This window comes from Microtus ochrogaster, chromosome 16 (genome assembly GCF_000317375.1).
Source record: "Microtus ochrogaster isolate Prairie Vole_2 chromosome 16, MicOch1.0, whole genome shotgun sequence".
In the NCBI taxonomy this organism is placed as follows: domain Eukaryota; kingdom Metazoa; phylum Chordata; class Mammalia; order Rodentia; family Cricetidae; genus Microtus; species Microtus ochrogaster.
The window spans coordinates 39,616,119-39,627,537 of NC_022018.1; positions in this window are offsets into that span (position 1 = coordinate 39,616,119).

An 11,419-nucleotide genomic window follows, 5' to 3' on the forward strand; every position below is an offset into this window, starting at 1 on the left:
TTAGGTACCTCACAACATTGCAGGTTTCTGCTGGGGGCTGTGCTTTCTTAATTTCTGAGTCCATTGTATCAATGCCAGCCTGCAACACGAGGTGCTTAGTAAATTCTTATGACCGGGGCTGACACACTGAATGATCTCTTTTAGGGGTGCCACAGATAGTTTTGCTTTGATTCGACATTTTGTTCAGGTGTCTCCCTATCGTTTCTCCAAATTAAATACAGCTCTGTTTGAAGCTTGTATCTTGCCGATTGGTTGGCAGAGGGAATAGAAAATGTTCTCAGAGAGCCACACGCCGTCAAGCTGTTGCTGACTGCCTGCGTCCTTCCACCTTTCCTTCCGGACTACAGATGGCAGGTTCCAGAAACTGTGATAGAGATGGCTGCAGGTCTTAGGGGCAAATGTCTGGACAAAACTACTAGTAAGAACATGAATGCACTGGCCAGTGTTCTCTAGAAAAAAAGAACCAACTTTTTTTTGGAGAAGGAGAGAGAGAGATATTATTTAAAATTTTCATACGACATATTTTGATTATATTCTTCCCCTCCCCTAACTCCTCCTAGATCCTCCCCCCATCTTGCTATTCACAATTTCATGTTCTTTCTTTCTCTCTTTAAAATAAAAACAGAAAAAAAACAACGAAAAATGGAAACTCAAAACAGACAAACTCAAATAATTTAATAAAAAAAATACCAAAACAAAACAAAAAGTGCACACAAAAGCCAGGAAGTCCATTTTGTGCTGGATGACTGCTCCTGGGCATGGAGTCAGCCATGGAATATGACTGATAAACTCAGAGCCAGGCCATTGGCCAAAACAGATTTTCTCTTACCCAACAGTTATCGATTGCAAAGAGCTTCTTGGTTAGGGGTGGGACTTTGTGTGTCCACTTCACCCTTCTTGGTGCTGGTATTGTGTCTGGTTTGTTCCTGTGCAGGTTTTGGCTTGTTCTCACAGTCTCTGTTCCTTCATATGTTCGCACATCCTGCTGTGCCTGGAAGATGCGATTCTTGGAGCCATGAGGCTCAGGCACTTACAATCCAGTGACTGGATTCTGTAGTTCAGTCAAGTTGACATATGAAGCTAACCACTCTGGCAAGGTACCAGGGAAGCACCTAGGGTCTCTGTTTTCACAGCTGTCATCAGAATGTGTTCTTCCAGTCAGACAGAAGCAAGCCATCCACATGCCAAGACAGTGCTCAGCTCCTGCAGCCAGGCAACTGCAAGGACCCTTGATTTCACAGCCCACATCTTTGGTTGATTATCACTACTTGCAAACTCTTCTCCATTAGTTTATGCTCAGCAATGTGGCATATACACTCATTTCTACAAATATGTACACGTTTAAAAAGAAATAAACTTGTTTTATAGAAATAAATTGAATGGAATTATCAAAGAAATGAAAAATAATTCCATTTCTTCCCAGGCTAAAGATATTTGTAGAGTTGAAAATGTTCAGTTTGGGGATCCCAAGAAAATGACCCTAGGAGTATACTAATAATTAAAATCCATCTCTGTTTTCTGCCCGATGCTGACTTTGGATCAGATAGCAAAAGAGGAAGTTTGTTTAAGAACCACACTATACTTGAGTTTACGAAACAGCCCATTATCTCCCTGTACTGTACGCCTCGTTCATTTGTCTTTACTGGCCAGCGACTGACTGTTTGATGAAGGGGATTGTTGTTAAATTTTTATAACGAATAAGAGATGGTGCTGTCATCTTTGATGTTGTTTATATTTGACTGTGTAGGACTCAGGGTACTAAGACCCCCACTAGAACCCCAGACTTGGCAGGTCCCACATTGAACTCACCTTTTACCCTGATTCCATCTTTTTTCAAGGTATAAATCTTTTGTTGACTTTAGGCAGCCTCTTTCCTCCTGTTTCCCTTAATGGATGGTAGTTCCTAGAAGAGACTGCATCTATGCTGAAGGTCCTGCAGACTAACTGATCAGGAATTCATAATTAAGGAAGATGGAAACTTGAACATGTGGCCAACCATCTTCATCTATAGTCTTAATGGTCGTTCACTACTAAAAGATGTATCTGACCTAACATCTCCGTGATGTCAAGTCAAACTCTGGGAATGCACTGTAAATTTAGCAGACCACTAGCTGCCACCAAACCCATCTTAAGGATGCCCCAAGGAGGCACCTGAAACCTACAGAAGAAATCCCTGCTCCTCTGTCATAACCCACCTACCTGATGTCGCCACCAAGTAATTGGTACATGCATTGACTTGTGACTTTCTTTCCTTCTATGACCATAAATGTTTAAGTGATTTCTTTCTTAGTGGAACAAACCATTCAGGGGCCCTGGATCAGTGTTCCCATGCTACAGCTTCATCTTGGCTCAGGATCAACCATTACTTCTATGGTTTTCATTGATACTATGCTTAGCCATCAAATCCTAGGGTTCCACCTTCATTTGTTCTTACCACTTGCCCAGCCCCTAATCACCCATGCCTGGAGTCCCACGGTAGCTCTTTACTAGGTCTGTCTACCTCCCAGGCAACTCTGCTTCTTCTGGGTGGTCTTTGAGAGATGAACATCAACCGCTCAGTGATCCCTCAGGCTGCTTGGATAAAGTAACACATGGTGGTGTGGCCCAGAAGATACCCTGTGCCTGGTCCTTGTCTACTCCTCTAAACCAACCTTATACCCATCCCCACTGGTCCTTGGCTGCAGTCCTATCATTTACCCCTTCTCCATAAATACACAGAGCTCTCCCCCTTGCTTTTAGGGTTGCCAGACATTGTTGTTGTTGTTGACTTTGGTTTTTAGTCTACAATCCATAGCTCCTCCTCCTTATTTTTCAGAGCATGTGTTCTCCTCACCACTGTGTGAAATTCCCTGGCACGAGTGAGAAGGAAACACGGAATACACAACAAACCCGCTTAGGAGTTTATTAGAGGGGGCGTGTACAGACCTGGGGGAATCAGTGTGCAGAGAGAGAGAGAGAGAGAGAGAGAGAGAGAGGGAGGGAGGGAGAGAGAGGGAGGGTGGGAGGGAGGGAAGGAGAGAGGGAGGGAGAAGGTGCTGGCAGCTTTTAAAAGCTGCCTAGTGCATGCACACAGGGAGTTGACATGACTATGTCATACGCAGATGATGAGGCTCACGCATGTGTGCAAGGGCTTAGCTGAGTCATACACCAATGATGCAACCATGCAAGTGCATGGGTCATGAGGGACCCTTTAATATCTCCAGGGCCATTAGCCACTTCTGCCTGAAGGCTTGTCTGTACCTGCATGGCCCTAGAACCAGGAAGTGTCACCCTTATTGTGGCTGAAATCCTACCACTGTGTGCTGAGGCTGTGGGTATGCCAGCTGTCCTTGACTGGCCAAGGAGAAAGAGTGTGACTCAGCCTGGACTACTGGGTCCCCATCTTAGATTTGTCAACAAGATTAAAGTGTCACAGGAAGTACAACCTATGCCAGGAACTCTGGGTTCCAGTTAGCTGGTCAGTGAGTCCTTGCTGGCTGGGTTCCATGATCTGCCATATTTCCTGCTTGCCTAAGTCAGCCTTCATTCTATTCTTTTTCATCTGTTCCATTTTGTTTGAGTTGGTTAGAAGCAGTCATTACCATTTGAATACATTTGTCTACCCCCAAATTCATGTTGATGTCCGGTCCTCTGTACAATGCTGTGAAGAGATGGTAGAACCTTGGGAGGTGTTCATCACGAAGGAGAGCTGGCTTTATGCGTGAATTAATGTCATTTTTCTTAAGGCACTGGCTATCTTGGGCATTTTTCCTCCCTCTTCCAACCTCTACTCGCTATTCACCCATTATTCTGACATATGAAACCTTCCACGATATTCTTCATATTTTCCATCATAAGGGCCTCACCAGAAACTGAGTATCTGCTGGCACCATGGTTTTGAATGTTTACTCATGATCCATTTCGTCACAGGCTCTGCAAGACAGCAACAGACATTGGAATCAGATCTTGAATTTAAAATATAAAAACCCCAATTAATTCATCTCTTGCCCTTTATAACGAAGCTCCTCGAAGATTTTCAACCCCTATCTTGAGCTAGAACCACTCTCCTTTGTTTCCAAGGGTAGGGATGATATAGTTGAGCGCATACTTCCTTTCTTTACTTGAGCCACAGGCTTCTCTGCAGCTCAAGTATGTCAACAGCCTGAGGCTGAATGTCTGGCACTGTCTCTATCCTGTGACTGTCACGTGATAGACATTGCTACATCCCCTCACTAAAAATAAGCTGAAGGCCCAGGAAGCACTTTGTATAGAAATCAGAAAAATTGATGTTTTTCAGAATCAAATAAAACATTTTCAACGAAAATCTTGCAATCTATAAAAATTCTCTACATTAAACATTGAACAGAGTGAATTTTCCCCTTTTGATGGCTCAGAATATAGCTGGTTGCTCTGAGCTGACAAGCAATGCTGCCCTTGGGACTCCTCAAGAGGCCCCTGGAGCTGCCTTATGGTTGCTGGAGTGTGGCCTTTTCCTGTTTGTTGCTGTCCCAGCATTTATTATGCATGTTTCTTTGGTGCATTATTAAAGAAACACCTATTGATCACTTGCCACTTGGCAGTCAAGGGGCTGAGATAAGCGTGCATGCCACAGTTACATTCTGAAGGGCACACATCTGGGACTGGGGGTAGATCAACGAGAAATGATTCAAGGGTGATGCTCAGGAGCTCATCGGTAGGGGTCCTATTCTACAGGGGATCAGAGGCTTTTTTTTTTTTTCGGTTCAACCTTCCAGGTGAAGAGGAAGGGCAGCGTATGTATGAGTAGTGTGTTGTGTGTGTAGGATAGATATGTGTTTGTGTGATGTATGTATGTGTAAATAGGGTGTGTGGTCTATTTGTATGTGTAGTGTGTGTGCGAGTTGTGTGTGTAGTATGTATATGGGTTTAGTATGTGTGTGAGTTGTGTGTGCAGTGTGTGTGTAGTGTATATGAGTGTGTGTGTGTGGAAGTATATGTATTACGTGCATAGTGTGTATGTGTGGGGTGTATGTGGTGTGTATATGTGTGTATGGTGTGTGTGTGGGGTATATAAATGTGTATGTGCACAAATCTATTGGGTGTCCTACTGCATCATTCTTGGCCACCGAAGCAAGGAAGCAAGCCCAAGTGATCCTCTTGTCTATGCCTTCCACACAGCTGTGGTTATAGGCTTGTGTGTGTGGCTAAACCCAGCCCTTGATAAACCAAAACCAAAACCAAAACAAAACAAAACAAAACAAAAACAAAACCCCAAACTCCTCACAGTGCTGGGAATCCAAACTCAGTTCCTCAAGCTTACATAGTAAGAGCCCTTACCCAAAGAACCCCAAGGAAGAATTTTCTGAACCTGCCTTTGGCGTTTGTATATGGGACTCACCTGTGTTTGGAACTGATGCTTATATCTTCCTTCCTTCCTACCATGGCTGTTCCTCTGCTCCAGTTCTGCAAGTTGGGTATTGCTGGGCTCCTGGAGAATAACAAGTGAGGGTGATATAGCCACAGGTAAATGCTCAAGTGGGCACACTATCACAGTGAGTCTGTAGAGACAGTCTCTAGAGGGCTCTAAATTGTCAATGATGTCCCTTTGTGGAGGTCGAAACAGTAGGATGTGAGACTCCATGTCTCTTGCCTTGTGGCAGAAACTTTACCCCAGGGAAGAAAAGGGTTGGAGTCTCCTTCAGGGAGGTTCAGGGAGAGATGAAGGGACCTGGAGGAAAGGACATTCTTATTCTTGCTGTCACTGAGACTCAAGTGCATCCTTGCTCTTCACATGTCTTGTTGCCCATGGATTAGTCTGTTTCCTGCTTTATAACAAAGTACCAGAGGCTGTATGACTTATAAAATGAGAGGTTCATTTACTTTACCATTTTGGAAGTAGTGGCAACTATTCTGGAGTGTCACACTTTCCTGGCTGTGTCACAGCGTGGTGGATGACATCATGGTAGGGAGCACATGGGAAGAAGAGATCATGTAGTAGGACAGGGGACCAGAGATGGGTCCCACGAAAACTATAATAACCCTCAGTGAGCCAACATCCTCCCACTAAGCCCCAGCTCACAGATCTCCACATTGAGCATTGAGATTCCACAAATGAGCCTTTAGGGGCACAAACCGCACCCCAACCATAACAGATTGCATGGTTAATGACAGTATCTTCTCATACATCCTGAATGAGTCAATGAGTAATTTATAATGAAAACTAACTTGCCAAGAAGGAGCCGATGCCACTCTCTGTGGGTTTTCCATCAAATATATCAAAATATGTGACAACCACAGCACCCAATCTCTGCCTGTGCATTTGCCATGAGTTCACAAACACTGGAAGGTACACACTCTTGCTCATTGCTCTTCCTCATGGGGGAGGGGATTATGGTCAGGGCTAATTGGTATGGTCACTCTAACATACTTGATGTTCATATAGATTTACAAGTCTGAAATATCAGACCGTATTGAAAATAAGAGGATTAGCATTGGCAGCAGTAAGTAAAGATGCCAGATACCCTGCAGCCATCAGAGGGAGGCAGGCAGACATTGTGCATAGACACCTGTGCTGGCTACCACCAGGCTGCCCTCTGACCTCTTATTTCTTCTCAGACTTTGTTATCTCTAATAGAAGACTGCACCTTGCCTGGGATCTCCACATCTCCCTCGCCCAGATGAGAACTGTTTACTTCAGCTACTTCTCCACAGGCCAGCCCTGCTGGTGCTTTCCTGGTACCTGGCCACTCCCTGGAGTCTGTTCTGTCTTGTTAGTCCAGGCTGGAAATCTGAATATGGCTCTGAGCTGTGAGGAGCTGCCTGCTAAGCGGTTGTGTATGAGAGCAAGAACCTCGCTGATTTTAAAGGGACTTCTTCCTGATCTTTAGAATAGCAGAGACCTGGTGTGATCTGGCAATGGGATGTTAATGGAATCTGCAAAATGCAAAAAGCAAAAATAGCTCAAAGGAGAAACATCTAAGCCTGCCAACTCAGTGTGGAGCATGTGACCGTGCAGGAAGATGGGATCTCGGGCTGCTGGGGACAAGTCCTGATGTAAAAGTCATAAGATCCTGCGGTCTTGGAAATTTTAGTCTAACATCAGTTTCTGTTCTGATATCCCCCAGGCATTTCTGTGAGCATCCAACCCAGCACTCGAGCTCAGCTGGGTCTCAGCGCTGGCAATGCACAGCGAAGACCTTGCCCTCACTCCTCTGTGGCAGGAATGGAGGTCAACAACCATGCTGATTCTGTTTGTTCTTGAACTTTGCTCCCCCACTCCAAATCGCTCAGGGCCTCTAAAAGGCCTGGGAAAACAGCTGACTCTTGACACCTGCATTTCAAAGTGCTGATTTCAGCAGGCTCTCAAGGGTTACATTTGCCCAGATGAATTGTTACCATGGATGCTTTTGATTCTTGTTTATCACTTAGGAGAAACACAAACCGTTTTCTTACTGCTTTGCAGGGTCCTCATGGAAAGCACCTTAAACTGAAAAGATGAGGTTTGGCAGATTGGTTGGGCCAGCGGCGTCCTTTCTCATTTCCTGATTTAAAGGACATGTTCATTTCTTTCTGACTCTAGGTCTTTCATTAGTCCACATTTGTCCTACAAAACTTTGAAGGAGAGATCAGAGACAAACATTTTCGATGACAGCCTTTAAACAGAGCCAATTCTCCTTTGAGAGAAAGGAGCCCTGGGAAGACATGGAACTGGAATATGGAGGGAAGGGAGCAGCCCAAGGGAATGGGAAGGAGATGAAGTAAATCAAAGCTTGGTGCTGCGACATGGAAATTCTGTTTCACGTTCCAGCAAAGAGATCAAGAAAGCATACTCCTCAAGTCTCTGCAGAAGCTTGAGGAGGGTGGTACAGGCCATCCTTGATATGGGCCATGTACCACATCCTTGTTGAGGTTCTGCAGTCTGGATCAGGAGATGGATTGGTCTCCACGCAGGTCAGGCCACAGAAAGCCAGCTCATTTTGTAGTAGTCAAATTAGAATCCCTGGCTGAATGACAAAGCCCCCCCCCCCCCCTGGCTTCTTGAGAACATGGCAGTGTCCTAAGCAAGCCTTGAGAAGGTCTGATCCTTGGGAAGAAAGGCAACGGTACTTTTTCAAAATAAATCATGAAGAACCCGATGATCTCTTGTCGTGCTAAGATTGTAATTGAGGGGAGGCAGAGGGTAGAGCAACCAGGGTTGAACACCTTTGGGAGCTTTAAGAGACCCAACAGTTCTGGGAAGCTGCCCTACTTCCAGCCCATAATCCAATACCTCCTCAGGTTTATTTGTCAAGAGCATCAGGTTGCTGTATGGCTCCCTCAGACAACAAGAAATGAACTTTGTACCCCATTTCTAGCTATCCTGGAGACCAGCAGACTTGACCTCCAGTCCAGAGGCTAGTGGACCTCTATGAACAACACCAGAGTAGTGAGGGACACCACAGCTTCTGGGTAATGGGTCAAGAGGGCAGTAATGGAGACTTGGGATTCTCAAATTTTCACACAATTGCTAACACAATTCCCTTGATCTACTGTGATCTCCAGTGAAAAGTCTCTGTTTATTATCCCAATAATTACCTCCACTTCAGTCCTATGAGGAGTCCCCAGTCTTCGCTTGTTGACCTCAGTCAGCCATTTCAAAGTCAACAAATATATTAGCCTTAGCATGCCCTGGTGTGCCCCGGTGTGCCCTAGTTTGCCCTGGTGTGTCCCTGTGTGCCCTGGCATGCCCTGGTGTGTCCTGGCATGCTCTGGCGAGCCCTGGTGTGCCTTGGTGTGCCATGATGTGCCCCAGTCTGCCCTAGTGTGCCCTGGTGTGCCCCAGTGTGCCCTAGCATGCCCTGGTGTGCCTCAGTGTGCCCCAGCATGCCCTGGTGTGTCCCTGTGTTCCCTGGTGTGCCTTGGTGTGCCCTGACATGCCCTGGTGTGTCCTGGCCACGCCCTGGCGAGCCCTGGTGTGCCTTTGTGTGCCCTGGCAAGCCCTGGCTGTCTCCTAGCCATGGAGCCCATGTTGCTGTCAGGGAGACAGCCAGGAGGAATCACTGAGCGTCACATGTGGAATCATTTCCAAACTGTTGACATTCTCTATCTGTTTCATCTCGTGCTAAATAAATAAACAAGTGGGTTCCTCACATTGTCTCTACCTCTGAATCCCTTCCCCTCTAAGTGCAGTGCATTGGTAGAGAATTTAGTAGAGATATTCACAACATCATATACTGGTACAGCTAACCTTCCCAGCAGAAGCAGAGAGTATCACTTCCTCCTGGCTGTCTCCCTGACAGCAACATGGGCTCATGTCTTTATTTACTTGTCTGTTTCTTACTGACTCTTTGCATATATCTCATAGCCACTCAGTGCAGTTTGTGTCCACGAGACCCAGGCAGAGTGATTCTTCAGTTCCACACTTCCCATATTCAACCCCTGCTTGCCCCTCGGGAGCAGCCGTAATCCTGTTCTTTGCTGAGGTTCTTAGAATTCCTTGCTGTGTTCCTTGCTGCTCTCAGACCTTTCTTTCTTGCTGGCTGTACAAATGATGCTGTGATGGCCATTAATGTTCACGCTGTTTGCTGTATGGCTTAGTGCGTTTCTCTTGGGTGGCTATGGAGGAAAGAAACTTTGGCACATTAAGAGGTAAGTTTTCCCTCTAGCTGGTGGGTGAGACATGAGATCTTACTGTTTTCTAATTCCCCTAGGTCTTATTAATATTGACTTCGGGTGTTGATTTTTTTCTTGGACAATCTATTTGTATCCATTGTTCAGTTATCTACTAGCTCCCTGCATTTTCACCCATAGAAAGGGCACCTTGGTGGATTCCAGATACTACCTTTTGTTCTATTTCCTGGCTTCTAGCTTCATTAAACCTGTAAACTGGTTCTTCAGGATACATTAACAGTCCATTTTCACCCGTATTTTACTTTTTCTAATGGTAGAAACACAAACATCAAATTTACCACCTCTAAATTCATTCAGGATATTATGGTACATACATTTAGACTTTGTTTTCCAAATGTTTTAATTTTTGAGAAAGTCAATACACATTTTCTTTTAGAATCTATGGCTTCTATAGCTTTAGAAATTCTGCTATGTAGTATATACCTGTCCGTGCTTTTTCTTTATGTTTTTCTTCTATTAAGTGTTTTATCCATCTGTGGGATATGAAACTACTTCCATTATACGGTCATCATTCATCCCAACATTGCTTATTGATCAGTCCATTTTCTCCTTGTTGGTAGAGTTACCGCTTCCACATAAGGAAGATAACATACACAGCAATGTAACTCCAGGACTCCCCTGACTTTTCAGTTGCCACTCTTGTTATCAGTGCTCTGAAGACTTTTTCTAGAAGCACAGAGGTTAAGCGATGGGGAATCAAAATCCTGTGGGAGCCGTTCGTGGCCTAAGTCAAAGGAGCTGGGCTCTGAATACCCTGGACCTCATCTCACATCTGATGCTGGTTCTGAAGAGATGGTTCTGAAACACATCTTAACACCTCACAGGACATGGTTTTCCCATCCCCTGCTGGGATTGCTTAAGTGGTTTCACCCTTTTTAAGTGTCTTTTCTATCAGCTCACTTCCTAACACCTCCCTAAATAAGTTGTTTACACTCAGTGGAACTGGAGGGAGATTCGAATCTATGGCGCTTCAAGGCCCAGTTGTTCTGTTTGTCTGTCTTTGAAGCATCTAGCCTCACCGCCTTGTATTCTTCAGCAGGCTCACATAGAAACAGGCCTCCTCCATCCTCTTGTGACGTTCTCCTTTGTCCTCTGTTAAGTGTTTGTTTGTCAGGGTTAGCATTCGGCTTTCACACCCATTCTCCTGGGTCTCCTGGCATGATTCACTCCCTAGCTTTCTGACAGCTCACTCAGTACACAGCCGTGGCTCTGTGGGACTTGGGACTGACTTCACCAAAGACAGGTTGAGTTTTCATTCACACTAAGATTTTTTTTCTTAACACACACACACACACACACACACACACACAGAGGTGGGGGGGAAGAGAACAGACAATTGGAAAAGGAGGCACACAATTAGCAATTTATCCACACAGTGTGCCTATTATTGTCTCTTGGATTCTTTTACTGTATCTTGAATACGTTGCAATCACGGTGTAGAAAAAAAAAAGTAGAATCATGCATTGATTTTACAAGTTATTTTTAATTGTATACTTTCCAGTCAGTTTTTTAAAAAATATTTATTTTTATTATTTTTAAATTACATGTTGTACTGGCTGGTTTTGTGTGCAAATTTGACACAAGCTAGAATCATCAGCGAGGACAGAGCCTCAGCTGAGAAAATGCCTCTATGAGATCCACTTGTGAGGTATTTTCTAAATTCTCTCTCTCTCTCTGTCTCTCTCTGTCTCTCTCTCTGTCTCTCTCTCTCTTTGTCTCTCTCTCTCTCTCTCTGTCTCTGTCTCTGTCTCTCTGTCTCTCTGTCTCTCTCTCTCTCTCTCTCTCTCTCTCT